The sequence below is a fragment of the Phyllobates terribilis genome, unplaced genomic scaffold (genome assembly GCF_046119375.1).
Source record: "Phyllobates terribilis strain yellow unplaced genomic scaffold, ASM4611937v1 Scaffold_1__5_contigs__length_1240528914, whole genome shotgun sequence".
Classification (NCBI taxonomy): domain Eukaryota; kingdom Metazoa; phylum Chordata; class Amphibia; order Anura; family Dendrobatidae; genus Phyllobates; species Phyllobates terribilis.
In genome coordinates, this window is record NW_027362761.1 from 412106661 (window position 1) to 412121900 (window position 15240).

The following is a 15240-nucleotide window of genomic DNA, read 5'->3' on the forward strand; positions in this document are numbered from 1 at the left end:
CGTCGTTCACCACGTGTCAGACTTGTACTCTGCTGTGCTGGTGCATGAGCTGGTGCAAAAAATGTGTAAAAGGACTCCCAGAAATTGCTTCTGCCACTTACTCTGCTGCTGCTGCTTATGTTATGGCATTGATATACAGACGTGTCGGAGGTTGAAAGACTACAGCTGCGATGCACACTGTGTGCCTCACTGTTATCTTGGGGAAAACCTCTATTACAAGGCAGCGAGGGTAATTTAGAACGTAACCTTTAATTAGTTTAATTTAAGAATAAACAACACTTATTAAAACCAGAGTAAATCTTGACTCCATTCTTAAACCTTTTGTAGTAGCTCTCCAGTCCTTTGTACGGGACACACCATACCTTCTTTTGAAATTAGAGGGATTAATGGTTGATAAAGATCTCCTACTTGGTAGTATTGATGTGGAATCTCTGTATTCCTCTATCCCTCACGATAAGGGATTGATCGGCGTAGAGTATTTCTTGAGAATGAGGGGTTGCCAGTATCAGGCACACAATGAGTTTGTGTTACGCCTATTAAGGTTTTGTCTCACCAGAAACGACTTCAACTTTGACCGCAGGATATTCCACCAGCTCAGGGGCACCGCCATGGATAGTTCCTATGCAACATCTTATGCTAATTTGTTCCTGGGCAGGTGGGAGGCAACTATGGTCTTTAGTGGAGATCTGAATAATCACACTGAGAAGATCTAATTATGGACACGCTACATTGACGATGTTTTCCTGGTATGGAAGGGTGGTCTGAGTGAGTTCAAAGAATTCATGCATGCACTCAACGAGAATGACATCGGCATGCTCTTCACTTCAGTTTTAGAGGAGACATACATCCCTACCATTTCTGGATCCACGAGATTTTGGGCCGACACTGGGCGGTACGTCAGATGGATAAAGATCTGGCGGATCTGCTATCAGCCGGACCTCAGCTTACATTTAAAAGGGGAAAGTCCATTGGTTATAGACTCGTACATAGTCACTTTAATGTTTCCCATAATCCCACTTGGCTTGATAATCTCACAGGCTGTTTTAAGTGTCATGATTGCATAGCATGTCCATATTTACAGACGGACACATATTTTAGGAGCAATATTACTAATAAATCCTATGAAATCAGACACTTCATCAACTGTCGTGAGTTTAGGCACCTGATTGGCGCGCATTTGGGAGACATTGAGCATGCTCAAGATACACCTCTTGCCCAACATGTTAATAACCATCATGAGGGCAATGTGAAAATGATTAAATTTATGGGCATCGACCGGATACCCAAACCTCCGAGGGGAGGAGATTGGGATAGATTGATACTGCAGGCTGAGGCCAAATGGAATTTTTACCTGGACAGTGTCGCACCCAGGGGTCTTAATGAACAGCTCACATATAACTGTTTCATTTAGGAATTTGTTATATCCCCCCCCCCAATGTTTCTACTCACTCATTAGGTATGGGACGAACATTTTATACTTACACGACTCATTTCCTTTATTCCATCCTACACTGCCAGTGGTAATCCTATCTCTCAATTCTTGACACTTGGATTTTTCCAGAGTATAGTAGAATGACATAGTTTCTACGTTAGCTTATCAATTATATGGTTGGTCGTTGATCTATGCTACTAGTGTATATTCATATTGATTTACTCCACTATGGTTTATGATGATCTTTGTCTGAGGTTAAGTTGTTTACCTACACTACTTTATGGAGATATTGCCCAGTTGGCGTCTATGTATTGTATTATATATGTTCATAAAGATTCTGAGGGGTTGCGTTATTTGGCTTGTGGTAACCAATTGGCAGATAGCCACTGACTGATATTTGGGCGGCTCATTTATGAGCTTTTTGATTGACCGCCCAGCTCATTGGCAGCATCGTTTATGGTGTCATCTTTCTGACACTCCGGGATGTGGGGCCTGCCTTCCGATATGTGCCTCACACTGACATCCCTTCTTGGCTTGCAGCCGGAGGACCGGAAATGCTGTGTGCGTCTCGGTATGCATTCCAACCTGGATTTGGATGATGCTGAAAGTCAGCGCTCTGACTAACAGTCCGGCTTGCCATTAGTTACGGATGTGACGTTACCTTTGTTACGCCCTCGGATGTGACGCTTGCTTTTCAGCATGCGTCTCACATTGATATCTAGCCTTGGTGTGGAGTCACAGGACCGGATAAGACGTATGCGTCTCAGACATGTTTTCCAACTTAGGCGGAGACGATAGTGTCTATGCCTCTTTCCTTGATCCCCGCCCTCAGAACTGACACGTGCGCCTCCTTTATGGGCGTGCTGGACTGGACGCACGCTGTTTGTCCACATGGCTATATTCCTCAGTTTCATGACTATGAAAATTGTATATTCACACTGAAGGCATCAAAACTATGAATTAACACATGTGGAATTATATACTTAACAAAAAAGTGTGAAACAACTGAAAATATGTCTTATATTCTAGGTTCTTCAAAGTAACCACCTTTTGCTTTGATAACTGCTTTGCACACTCTTGGCATTCTCTTGATGAGCTTCAAGAGGTAGTCACCAGAAATTGTCTTCCAACAATCTTGAAGGAGTTCCCAGAGATGCTTAGCACTTGTTGGCCCATTTGCCTTCACTCTGCGGTCCAGATCACCCCAAACCGTCTCGATTGGGTTCAGGTCTGGTGACTGTGGAGGCCAGGTCATCTGGCGGAGCACCCCATCACTCTTCTTCATGGTCAAATAGCCCTTACACAGCCTGGAGGTGTGCTTGGGGTCATTGTCCTGTTGAAAAATAAATGATGGTCCAACTAAACGCAAACCGGATGAAATAGCATGCCGCTGCAAGATGCTGTGGTAGCCATGCTGGTTCAGTATGCCTTCAATTTTGAATAAATCTCCAACAGTGTCACCAGCAAAGCAGCCCCACACCATCACACCTCCTCCTCCATGCTTCACGGTGGGAACCAGGCATGTAGAGTCCATCCGTTCACCTTTTCTGCGTCGCACAAAGACAACATGGCTGGAACCAAAGATCTCAAATTTGGACTCATCAGACCAAAGCACAGATTTCCACTGGTCTAATGTCCATTTCTTGTGTTTTTTAGCCCAAACAAGTCTCTTCTGCTTGTTGCCTGTCCTTAGCAGTGGTTTCCTAGCAGCTATTTTACCATGAAGGCCTGCTGCACAAACTCTCCTCTGAACAGTTGTTGAAGAGATGTGTCTGCAGCGTGAAGGCTGTGTGGCATTGACCTGGTCTCTAATCTGAGCTGCTGTTAAGCTGCAATTTCTGAGGTTGGTGACTCGGATAAACTTATCCTCAGAAGCAGAGGTGACTCTTGGTCTTCCTTTCCTGGGGCGGTCCTCATATGAGCCAGTTTCTTTGAAGCGCTTGATGGTTTTTGCAACTGCACTTGGGGACACATTCAAAGTTTGCCCAATTTTTCACACTGACTGACCTTCATTTCTTAAAGTAATGATGGCCACTTGTTTTTCTTAGCTGCTTTTTTCCTGCCATAATACAAATTCTAACAGTCTATTCAGTAGGACTATCAGCTGTGTATCCACCAGACTTCTACACAACACAACTGATGGTCCCAACCCCATTTATAAGGCAAGAAATCCCACTTATTAATCCTGACAGGGCACACCTGTGAAGTGAAAACCATTTCCGGTGACTACCTCTTGAAGCTCATCAAGAGAATGCCAAGAGTGTGCAAAGCAGTCATCAAAGCAAAAGGTGGCTACTTTGAAGAACCTAGAATATAAGACATATTTTCAGTTGTTTCACACTTTTTTGTTAAGTATATAATTCCACATGTGTTAATTCATAGTTTTAATGCCTTCAGTGTGAAAGTACAATTTTCATAGTCATGAAGATATAGAAAAATCTTTAAATGAGAAGGTGTGTCCAAACTTTTGGTCTGTAATGTAGTAGCTGGCTTATAGCACTGTATTACTTTTGGCACAGGAAAAAATATTTTTTGGACTGGGCGTAGCAAGAGAAAAAATGTATTTCTTACTCTGAAACCACCTGAAGTTCAACTCCACTAAAATAGTATCTGACACAAAAAAAACTTTAGTGCACACAGCTTTCAATATCTCAGTAACAACAGAAAAAATAAACACATTTTGTGCTCCACAATAAGAAGCTCTGCAGACTGTGCAGAGTACAATTTAAACCCCACTAAATGAAAAGGTGCACTGTGCTTGCTTGATCACATTAGCAAGTGCAAAAAAAAGATTCAAGGTTTACTGAGATAGGGAGCACTATACCAGCGGTGCACAGCACTATTGTATGGCATAGGCCCTCTGTTTCTGTCAGAATCTCAGTACTTGCACAAGAACACCAAAAATGTGCTGCACAAGTGGTTGCAGAGGAACACAGGCCAGGAATAATCTGACAACCACACAAGCGCCCATCTATCTAGCTAATCTAGCCTGCTAATATCTCTCATTACACAGGAGAACAATGAGCTGCGTCTGTCTCCTGCAGTGATATGGATATAATGGCGCTGAGGGAACTTGGCTGCTTTTTATATTGAGAGGACATGTGATTTCTGCAGCCAATTGCAGAAGCCCTTATGTCTGGAGAGTGTAGATGCTTCCTACGCTCTGATTGGCTGGCCGCGTTTTCCTCAGTTAAAGTTACCGCCCACAGGAAAAAAAAAAAATACAGTGCGTCGCTGATCTGGCCTGTCCTAAGATCTCCACAGCCCCCACATTCACCTAGCACATGTCACCGCTCATCATACACTTGAACTATGCTAACAAAACTGTTCAAAATGCCGTGGTTACCCTGTATTCGCAGTGCCGCGCAAATTCATCCAACTTTTCCGATTTTAAGAAAATTTGCTCGCCTTTGTGATCACAAATCCGAATGTGCCATATTCGTGCCGAATTTGAAACTTTTGAATGTTCGCCGAACAAATTCGCTCAACACTAGTCATGTGCGTCAAAACAAAATTTTCTACTCTTATGCACCAATGTTTGTGATAGTACTGTGTGTAAAAACACATCTTTCTAATCTGCAACCATATTTGTGGGAGTACGTTGTTAAAAAACACTTAAAAAAATAAGGAGAGTATTGTAAGCACAAAGAGGTTTTTGCTTGAATTGTCAAATCTGGCACCTTAGCTCCAGAATCATGTGCTTCAAATGATCTGTACTAGACACAGGATATTTGAAATGTGGCAGTTTGGCTCCTCATCCGGCTTGGAAATATTAGCCTAGTGTCTGGACTAGGAAAAGCTGGGTGAAACGAGAAGTGTTCACATGTGGGGGCAGCATAAAGGCTGATGTGCTCCATGATTCACTCTCCTTCACTCAGGAAAAGAGGCAATAACTTCAGACGGAAACTTAGGTATTGAAGATATCTCTTTTATTTTCTCACTTTTTATTTCATAACTATTTTGCATATTTGTGTGCTGTTTTATTTTTACCTTTTATATACAGCATATATATGCTGTATATAAAATATATGCCTGTCCTTAGCAGTGGTTTCCTAGCAGCTATTTTACCATGAAGGCCTGCTGCACAAAGTCTCCTCTTAACAGTTGTTGTAGAGATGTGTCTGCTGCTAGAACTCTGTGTGGCATTGACCTGGTCTCTAATCTGAGCTGCTGTTAACCTGCAATTTCTGAGGCTGGTGACTCGGATAAACTTATCCTCAGAAGCAGAGGTGACTCTTGGTCTTCCTTTCCTGGGGCGGTCCTCATGTCATGTCATGTAAAATGGGAATGGTTGGTGATATCAACATCCTGTTTGTGACACATTAGTATATGTGAGGGAGAAACTTTTCCAGATGGGTGGTGACCATGGCGGCCATTTTGAAGTCAGCCATTTTGGATCCAACTTTATTTTTTCAGTGACAAGAGGGTCATGTGACACATCAAACTTATTGAGAATTTCATAAGAAAAAACAATGGTGTGCTTGGTTTTAACATAACTTTATTATTTCATGAGTTTTTTACAAGTTAATGACCACTTATAAAATATGTTCAAAGTGCTGCCTATTGTGTTGGATTGTCAATGCAACCCTCTTCTCCCACTCTTGACACACTGATAGCAACACTGCAGAAAAATGATAGCACAGGCTTCCAGAATCCGTTGTTTCAGATGCTGCATATCTCGTATCTTCACAGCATAGACAATTGCCTTCATATGACCCAAAGATAAAAGTCTAAGGGGGTCATTTCAGGAGACCTTGGTGGCCATTCAACTGGCCCACAACGACCAATCCACTTTCCAGGAAACTGTTCATGTAGGAATGCTCGGACCTGACACCCATAATGTGGTGGTGCACCATCTTATTGGAAAAACTCAGGGAACGTGCCATCTTCAGTACATAAAGAGGGCAACACATCATCATGTAGCAATTTCAGATATCCAGTGGCATTAAGGCCATTGATGAAGAATGACCCCACTATCTTTGTACCCCATATACCACACCATACCATCAATTTTTGTGTTCCAACAGTCTTGGAGGGATCTCTTCACTGTGAGTTAGTGTCAGACCAATAGCGGTGGTTTTGTTTGTTAACTTCAAAAAGGTTTGCCTCATCACTGAACATAATGTTCTGTGTAAGCTGAGGTTCCTGTTCCAATTTTTGTTTTGACCATTCTATGAATTCAGTGCACTGATCTGGGTCACCCTCGTTGAGATGCTGCAGCAGCTGGATTTTGTAAGGGTGCCATTTGTGAGTAGATAATATCCACTGAAGGGATGTTCAACTGATTCCACTCTTCAGTGACATGCGGCGAGTGCTATGCTGTGGGCTCTTGCTTAGTGTTGAGCGAGCATGCTCGACACTGCTCCGTACTCGCCTGACCATCTCACTACTCGGGATGTTCGGCAAGCACCGAGCATTTCCGGGTTACTCGAGCTGAAGCTCGGGTCTCCGCCCTGCACGTTTGGCGCTCTTTACAGAGCCAATGAACATGCAGGCATTGCCAGCCAGTCACTGTAATGCCGCAGCCATGTTGTTTGTGGGCATTACAGTGATTGGCTGGCCGCACAGCGTCACCTCGAGTTTTTAAAACTGGGCGCCGCAATCTTGGACACAGTCGCTCCGGATCAGACAGTGTAGGGTCAGTGCTGCAGAGCTAGGGAGAGATTTATACTGCAAAATAGTTAGTGTAGGGTCTCTAAAGCCTGCCAAATTAAACAAACAGTCCTTCTCAGGACTAATATCCATCCCAGATATCAGGCAGGCAGGCAGGCTGTATAGAAGACGCAGTGGTTATACCAACAAACGCTACATTACAGTCCTGTGTGCTCCTGTTGGTCAAATTACTAGACTTAGCCCCAGGTCTCAGGGGCCAGGAAAAATCCTTTTTTTTTCATCTAAATCCTGGTTTGTTTGTTTTTCCTCAGTCAGACTGTCCAAATACCCATCTTATTAACCTTTCGATATTTCCCCATCCCCCCCCCAAAAAAAAATTTAGTGTGTCTGTGAGTGTTCAGACACAAATATATCTGTTTAAAAGAGTCTGGTGTAGGCCAGAGAACTAGAACTGTGTTTTTCCTCTTCCACAGTTCAAATCTGGATGTTATCAACCTGCTTGCCTTTTCACCATAAAAAAAACAGTTTGAGTGTGTCGCTGAATGTTCAGACACCAATATATCTATTTTAACAAGTCTGATATACACCACAAAATTATAACGGTGGTTTTGCAGTTCCACAGTTCAAATCTCTGTATTATCCACTTTTTTGTCTTTTTTGCATAAAAAAAACATTTTCAGTGTCTCGCTGACTGTTCAGACACCAATATATCTGTTTTAAAGAGTCTGGTGTAGGCCAGGAACTAGAACTGTGTTTTTCCTCTTCCATGGTTCAAATCTGGGTGTTATCAACCTGCTTGCCTTTTTTCCATAAAAAAAAACAGTTTGAGTGTGTCGCTGACTGTTCAGACACTAATATATCTATTTTAACAAGTCTGGTATACAGCAGGAAATTATAACGGTGGTTTTGCAGTTCAACGGTTCAAATCTCTATATTATCCACTTTTTTGTCTTTTTTGCATAAAAAAAACATTTTCAGTGTCTCGCTGACTGTTCAGTCACCAATATATCTGTTTAAAAGAGCCTGGTGTAGGCCAGGAACTAGAACTGTGTTTTTCCTCTTCCACGGTTCAAATCTGGGTGTTATCAACCTGCTTGCCTTTTTTCCATAAAAAAAACTGTTTGAGTGTGTCGCTGACGGTTCAGACACCAATATATCTATTTTAACAAGTCTGGTATATACCAGGAAATTATAACGGTGGTTTTGCAGTTCCACGGTTCAAATCTCTGTTATCCACTTTTTTGTCTTTTTTGCTTAAAAAAAAACATTTTCAGTGTCTCGCTGACTGTTCAGACACCAATATAACTGTTTAAAAGAGTCTGGTGTAGGCCAGAGAACTAGAACTGTGTTTTTCCTCTTCCACGGTTCAAATCTGGGTGTTATCAACCTGCTTGTCTTTTTTCCATAAAAAAAAACAGTTTGAGTGTGTCGCTGACTGTTCAGACACCAATATATCTATTTTAACAAGTCTGGTATACACCAGGAAATTATAACGGTGGTTTTGCAGTTCCACAGTTCAAATCCCCTTTTTATTACCGTTTTGATATTGATAGTGCGAGTGTAAGCTATTTTACTTAATTTACAATGGTCAAGGCGCGTTGAAAGGGACATGGAACTGGACGTTCTGGTGATGGTGCGTGCAGAGGATGGGGCCGTGGCCAAGGTGAAAATGTGCCATAACCAACAGCCACATCTTCTCGCTCCCAGTTCTTGACCGAATTACTAGGGAAGCTCACAACAGCACCACTATTGCGAACTGATCAGTGTGAACAAGTTGATAATTGGATAGCAGATAATACTTCCAGTCACCTGGGCACCACCACCTCCAGTCTGTCTTTCACACGGTCAAGTGTTAGTAGCCGTGTGTCTCGACTGCATACTCCTCCTCACCCTGATGCTCCATCCTCCCACCATGCCGAGTGTCGTCAGACAGCAACTGATCCCACAGTTGGACACTCTGAAGAGCTGTTCACTGGTCCATTTCCATATTTGTGCCCCTCGCCTGCTCCGCTTGAAGTAGTGGAACAGGAGATCCCATGTAGCGATGGCCAAATATTTGAACAGCCACCGCCACAGAAGGCGACGCTGGCAATTTCTCACAAGAGGTGGACGATGACGAGACACAATTGCCACGAAGTGAGGAGGAGGACCGTGGTGCGGAAGTGGAAGAGGAGGAGTGGTGGTGGATGATCTAGTAACTGGCCCAACATGGCAGGAGGACACGCAGAGCGAGGCCAGCAGCACACAGGGGGAGGGAGGCAGAGTACCCCAACAGGCAGGAAGAAGCAGTGTGGTGGTGGCAGACAGAAGGCGGACAACCGTTCCCCGTAACACCAACACAAGGGACGTTACCAGTACAACCGGTAGGTCTTCCAGAGTCTGGAATTTTTTTAAAGACTCTGCTGATAACCCCAAAAAGGCCATTTGTACGACCTGCCAGGCCATCATCAGCAGGGGAGACAAAACTACCAGCCTGACCACCACCAGCATGATCAGGCACATGTCAGCAAAGCACCCGACTTTGTGGGGCGAACCCCAGGGTCCACGACCAGTGTCAGCGGGTGTCACCACTGCTTCTTCCAGTGTTTTGCGTGTTAGAGAACCCCCTGTTGTGCGTGCAAGGCAATCCCCTGTCCATACTGCATGCAAAATATGACCCCTCCTCTCAGTCTTCACTTGTTATGGCAGTTTCTCAAGAAACAGCATCAACGTCCACGTCCACGTCCCACCGCAGCGTTCAATTGTCCATATCCCAGACCTTTGAATGAAAGCGCAAATTCGCAGCCAATGGCCCCACAGGCCACAGTCCTAAATTCGCACATTTCACGACTGCTTGCGTTGGAAATGCTACCTTTTACACTGGTGGAGACGGAATCCTTCCGCAACCTTATGGCGGTGACCGTCCCTCGGTACTCGGTCCCCAGCCGACACTATTTTGCCCGGTGTGCCATCCCCGCACTACACCAGCACGTGTCCCAAAACATCTGCCGTGCCCTCAGCAACGCAGTTGCTGGGAGAGTCCACCTGACAACTAGTGTTGAGCCACCCCCGTAGTGTTCGAGTTCGGTTCGGTTCGGCGAACACCTTCGAACACCATTAAAACCAATGGCAGGCAAACAAAAACACATAGAAACACATAGAAAACACATAGAAAACACTTCAAAGGTGTCCAAAAGCTGAAAAACTGCTCAGAAGACACAACTAACACATGGAAAAGTGACAAGTACATATAGTCATGCGAAAAGAAAAGAGGTGGAGGAGTAAAAGGAGGTGGAGACACAGATATAGGCATGTCATGCCCTTCTAAAATCAAGAAAGGCTGGAGTAAAAATCTAAAATCAGCCTACCAACACCCAGACGTCGTGACAAGAAAATTAAAAAAAGAAATATCTTTAGGTAGAATGGCGGTTCCAGTCAGAACACTTTCCTTACTAGACGTAGTGGTATTCCCGTTGTAAGTTGTGCCAAAAACGGAACCCAATACATTCGGACTAATCCACCATTTGTCATATCCAAGGGGCAGGTCCGTAAACGACAACATCGACGCGGAACCAAGTACAGTAGTATATACTGTACATCCTTTGACAAGGCAATCAGGCGGATCAAGAAGTTGGGAAGGGTCACCCTAATGTCCAAAACAGACATTGATGCGGCGTTCCGGTTACTTACTACCTGTGCCTGCGAATAGTGTCCACCTATTGGGCTGCTTCTGGGAAGGAGCATACTATATAGATCGCTGTTTGCCCATGGGGTGCTCCAGATCCTGCTCACTATTTGAGGTGTTTAGTTGCTTTCTCGAATGGGTTGTAATGGACGTTTCTAAGGGGGCACATATTATCCATTACCTCGACAACTTCTTATGCCTGGGCCCAAAAAATTCGCCACAGTGTGAATACACGTGGTAGTCCACCTGTGAGAAGGAGAGAGCTGGAGGGAGAGCGGACACCACAGAGCTAAGGGGTTAGATGGATAACAGAAGAAGAAAAGAGGGCGAGGGAGGTAAGGGAGTACAGTGGAAGGCCGACCTGAGCTCCCCCACGTTCCTGCCGGGTGGGGAACAGCTCTGGGAAGAAAAGCCGCTTGCGCATCCCTTTGAGGTTACGGGCGCAAGCGGGCAGAGGGACTACGCTGGAGTGCGAAGCCGACACGGCCAGTCCGTTCCTGCCCATGCGACCTCCGTGTCGCTGGGTTTGTGCCAGAGCCTCGGTGGACCCTGATGGCCAGCCCCCCTCTCCCAATACTGGTGCCTGTCCGCTGGTGGGTCGAGCCCCACTGCGGTGGGGTGGAGTAACATCTGCAGAAGAAAGACCATCTTCCAGCCAAATTAAGATGTCTACTTCTTTTCGTGGACAATGTGATACGATCCCTTTCTTACGGACACGCCCATCGCTACAAATTCCAGATGAGGCACAAAAACAGCAGGTGCTTCAAAGGATATCAAGCGCTCTTTCAAATGGGCTCTCCTCCACCTCAACTACAACATCACAAATACTCCAGTCCTCAGAGGTGTCACCCCAATCGCACTTGCTTCCTCACATCTCCCAAGTCTCCAGCTGCCCTTCTGAGTATGGGGTAACACAGATGGTTGAGTCTGCACAGCTGTTTACTCATACTATAGCCTGGGAAACGGAGGTTTGCTCCAGAGCTTCTGTTAATCCAGACGAGGAAATGATCTGCACTGATGCCCAGAATCTTTATGAGTCGGATCCAGGACCAGATGAAGAATGTTCTGAGCATAATGTAGACCGTCGTTCCCAAACTCAAACTCCTGTTGGTGGAGATAATGATGAAGACTATGATGAGACTCAAATACCTGATTGGAGCGACAACTTGACTTTTCGGTCAGGGCAGGAAGAGGTTGGCACTGAGGACGACGGGTGTGAGAACACACAGGGTGATGATGACGAGGTTGGAGATCCCACTTACTGTCAACCCACAGTCAGCCAGTCGATGAGGTCAGCATAGGAGGTGGAGGAGGATGTGACTAGCCCAGGGGATGGGGAAGACTCGGTACCCGGGCCTTTGCCTGGCCTTTGGGATGTCGCGGTGGTCGGCTCCCGGGCCCGTGCCCTGGGGTCACTCTTTAAAAGGGTGGATAATTGTTTATTTTATAAGAGTTCTTGACGCCACCTGTGGTATCTGGTGAGAAGCACCAGCGCTGCAGTAGTCCACTGAGGCCGGTGATAAGGCAGCTCGATGGTGTAGCTCCCCACAGGTGGAGCTAGGCCTCAGAAAAGCGTATGCAGGGGGAATGCAGGACAGGCGAGACCCAGCTTGGTCAGAACAAGAACGGGAATGGACACGGTAGTCACTTCAGTACATTTTACTGATGGAAATTCAGGCACATCCTGGAGCACTGCAGGGTGAAGGGTGCATATCAGGATCCTCCCCAATGAGCGGGTGTAGGGCCTCCTGTTTCTTGAATCTGCGTAGTAAGTTTCTGACCTGCCTGGAGCTAGGCCTAACTTTGTCTCTGTCCTGCGCTGGCTGACCTTGTGGTAGGGCCTTGTCTTGGAGTTCACGCTCCCAGTATGCGGGGCCTAAGCGTCTCCTTGCTCTGTTACGTATCAGCACCTTAGCGATCCTGGGACTTGTATTTCTCCAGGTATTCCGGTTATGCCTTACTGGGTCATAGAGATCCCGGTAAGCTCGCATCCGGTGTCCGGTAAATGCTTCGGGGTGAGCTGGTTGAGCTCCTCTGCCCCCTATGTACTAACTCTCCACTCGCCTTAGGCCTACTCGGGCCCTCACTAGGCTATACACACTAACGGCAGCTTGCCGCGCTTCACCGATCTTATGGCGCCGGCACACCTTAAGCTCTAACTGGGCTCACTGAATCTAGCTAACAGGAGCCTCGTGCTCCACTGCTGAACTATTAACTGAGTTCTCTAGACTAGACTGAGCTCCACTGCAGACTGACCTCTCTTATGCTTCTCTACTGCAGGAACTCTTCAGAGCAACTGAACTGCCTAGCTCCACTTTCCCTATTTATATCCATAACGGGCTCCCTCTGCTGGTCTGAGGTGGAAGGTGGAGATGTGTGAATGTTTATGGGGGTCTCTTGTGGAGGACTCCATCAATGCACTCTTCTAGGATCTGTGATACCAAGCACAGCTGGGTGTCACAGATGCTATTGACGACGAGGTTAGGTTGCGCCTTCCTGGACAGAGACGGAGTACTGGAAGCACGTCAACAACTGCATCCTCAACCACAACTCTGCCTCTGACCACAAGTCGTAGTGGCTCTTCAGGTCGCATGGGCTCTAAGCCTTGCATAGCCTGGTCATTTTTTCAGATCGATAAGGATGACCCAACTCGTGTTATCTGTAATATTTGTCACCAAAAGCTAAGTAGAGGCCAAAAAATCCATAGCTTGAGTACTTCATGCATGAACCGTCACATGGATATGAAGCATAAGTTGCAGTGGGAAGCTCACTGTGCTACAATGCGGCCTAGCGGGCCGGGCCAACCACCATCTGCCCCATCTTGTGCATCCGCGGCCTCTTCATCCTCTGTGACTGGGGGGACAGCAGTCACACATGTTTTTGGATGCAGACCTGCCACCTCTTTACCCGCAACAGCCAGTGTGATTGGCAGGTCATTATTTCATTTGGAAGTGGAAACACCAGCTGGTGTTGAGCACTCTCCGACATCGAGAGCACCACCTTTGGATCAAGGCAACCTAACTTTTCCACCTGCATCTTCCTCACACACCGGCAAGTTTTCCGGGGACACCCTACTCTACCCCATCTATGCACAACAGCCAGTCCTCGGTCCCTCAGATGTGGACAAGTAAAAGACCATTTCCTCCTATCCATGACTAAGCTAAGAGGTTGAATTTCACCATCTGCAAGCTGTTGGCTACAGAAATCCTGCCTTTCCGCTTGGTGGACACAGAGGATTTTCGAGACCTTATGCCCGTCACAGTGCCCCAGTACCAGATGCCCATTCGGCACTACTTCTCAAAGAAAGATGTGCCTGCGCTCCACCAGCATGTCGCACACAACATCACCGCTTCTTTGAGAAACTCTGCGTGTGACAGGGTGCATTTCACCACAGACACCTGGGCGAGTAGGCATGGACAGGGGCGTTACATGTCGCTGACTGGGCACTGGCTAACTATGGTGACAGCAAGACAAGGGGCTGCTGTCCAAGTTTTGCCGTCCCCACGAGTTGTACGTCAATCCTCTTTATCTAGAAGTTCCTCCACTGCTTCTGCCTCCTCAACCTCCTCTCCGTCCTCCACCTGCACCCAAAGCCGGTCTGGTAATGCCACCCACTTTCTAACTGCGCAGAAGGAGTCCTGCACACCTCCTTACTATGCTGGCGGCAGGGCTCAACGGCATCAGGCGGTGTTTACTTTGAAATGTCTGGGAAATGTGAGTCACACAGCTGAGAAGTTGTGGTCAGCTCTGGAGAACCAGCTTCATGAATGGTTGTCTCCACTGGACCTGCAACCAGGGAAGGCCGTGTGCGACAATGCTGCAAACCTGGGAGCGGCCCTTAGCAGGGGCAATGTCACACGCGTGCCTTGTATGGCTCACGTGTTGAACCTGGTTGTCCAGCAATTTTTAGCCCACTATCCCGGACTAGATGGCCTTCTGCAGAGGGCACGGTCGCTGTGTGCTCACTTCCGCAGTTTGCATCCCGCAGCTCAACGACTTACATCTCTACAGAAGTCTTTGGGCCTGCCAGTTCACCGGATGAAATGCAATGTGCCGATGACGCGCCCCCTGGGCCATGTTGTGTAGCGTTGCGCACGCGGGGAATACCCGGAGCCGGATCCGATAGGGGTAGTAGTCCTTGTGGCGGTGACCCGGTCCGTGCCCAGGGTGTCAAACTAAGTGGCGTTATTGATATGATGGTATTAGTGTCCGACTACGCCACCCGTTGGATGCGGCTATGAAGCCGCCGCTGCAGGGCAGTCCGCTGAGGCCGGTGGTACGGATGTGCAGCGTGGATGGTATAACCCCCAACGGGAGGGGTATAGCCTCAGGGCAGCTGATGAAGCAGGAAAAGATGATAGTGGTAGTGGTGGTGTGACAAGGAAGCTCAGAGACGTGCAATTGCAGTTTTCACAGCTTTACTCACAGTTCTTTATCAGGTCCCTTGTGTACAGCTAGGACCACCCGAGCCGTGCTGCGTCCACCAGATGCGGGACTCGGCCAACTCCCAGGCAGTTCCAGAGCGTGGTCC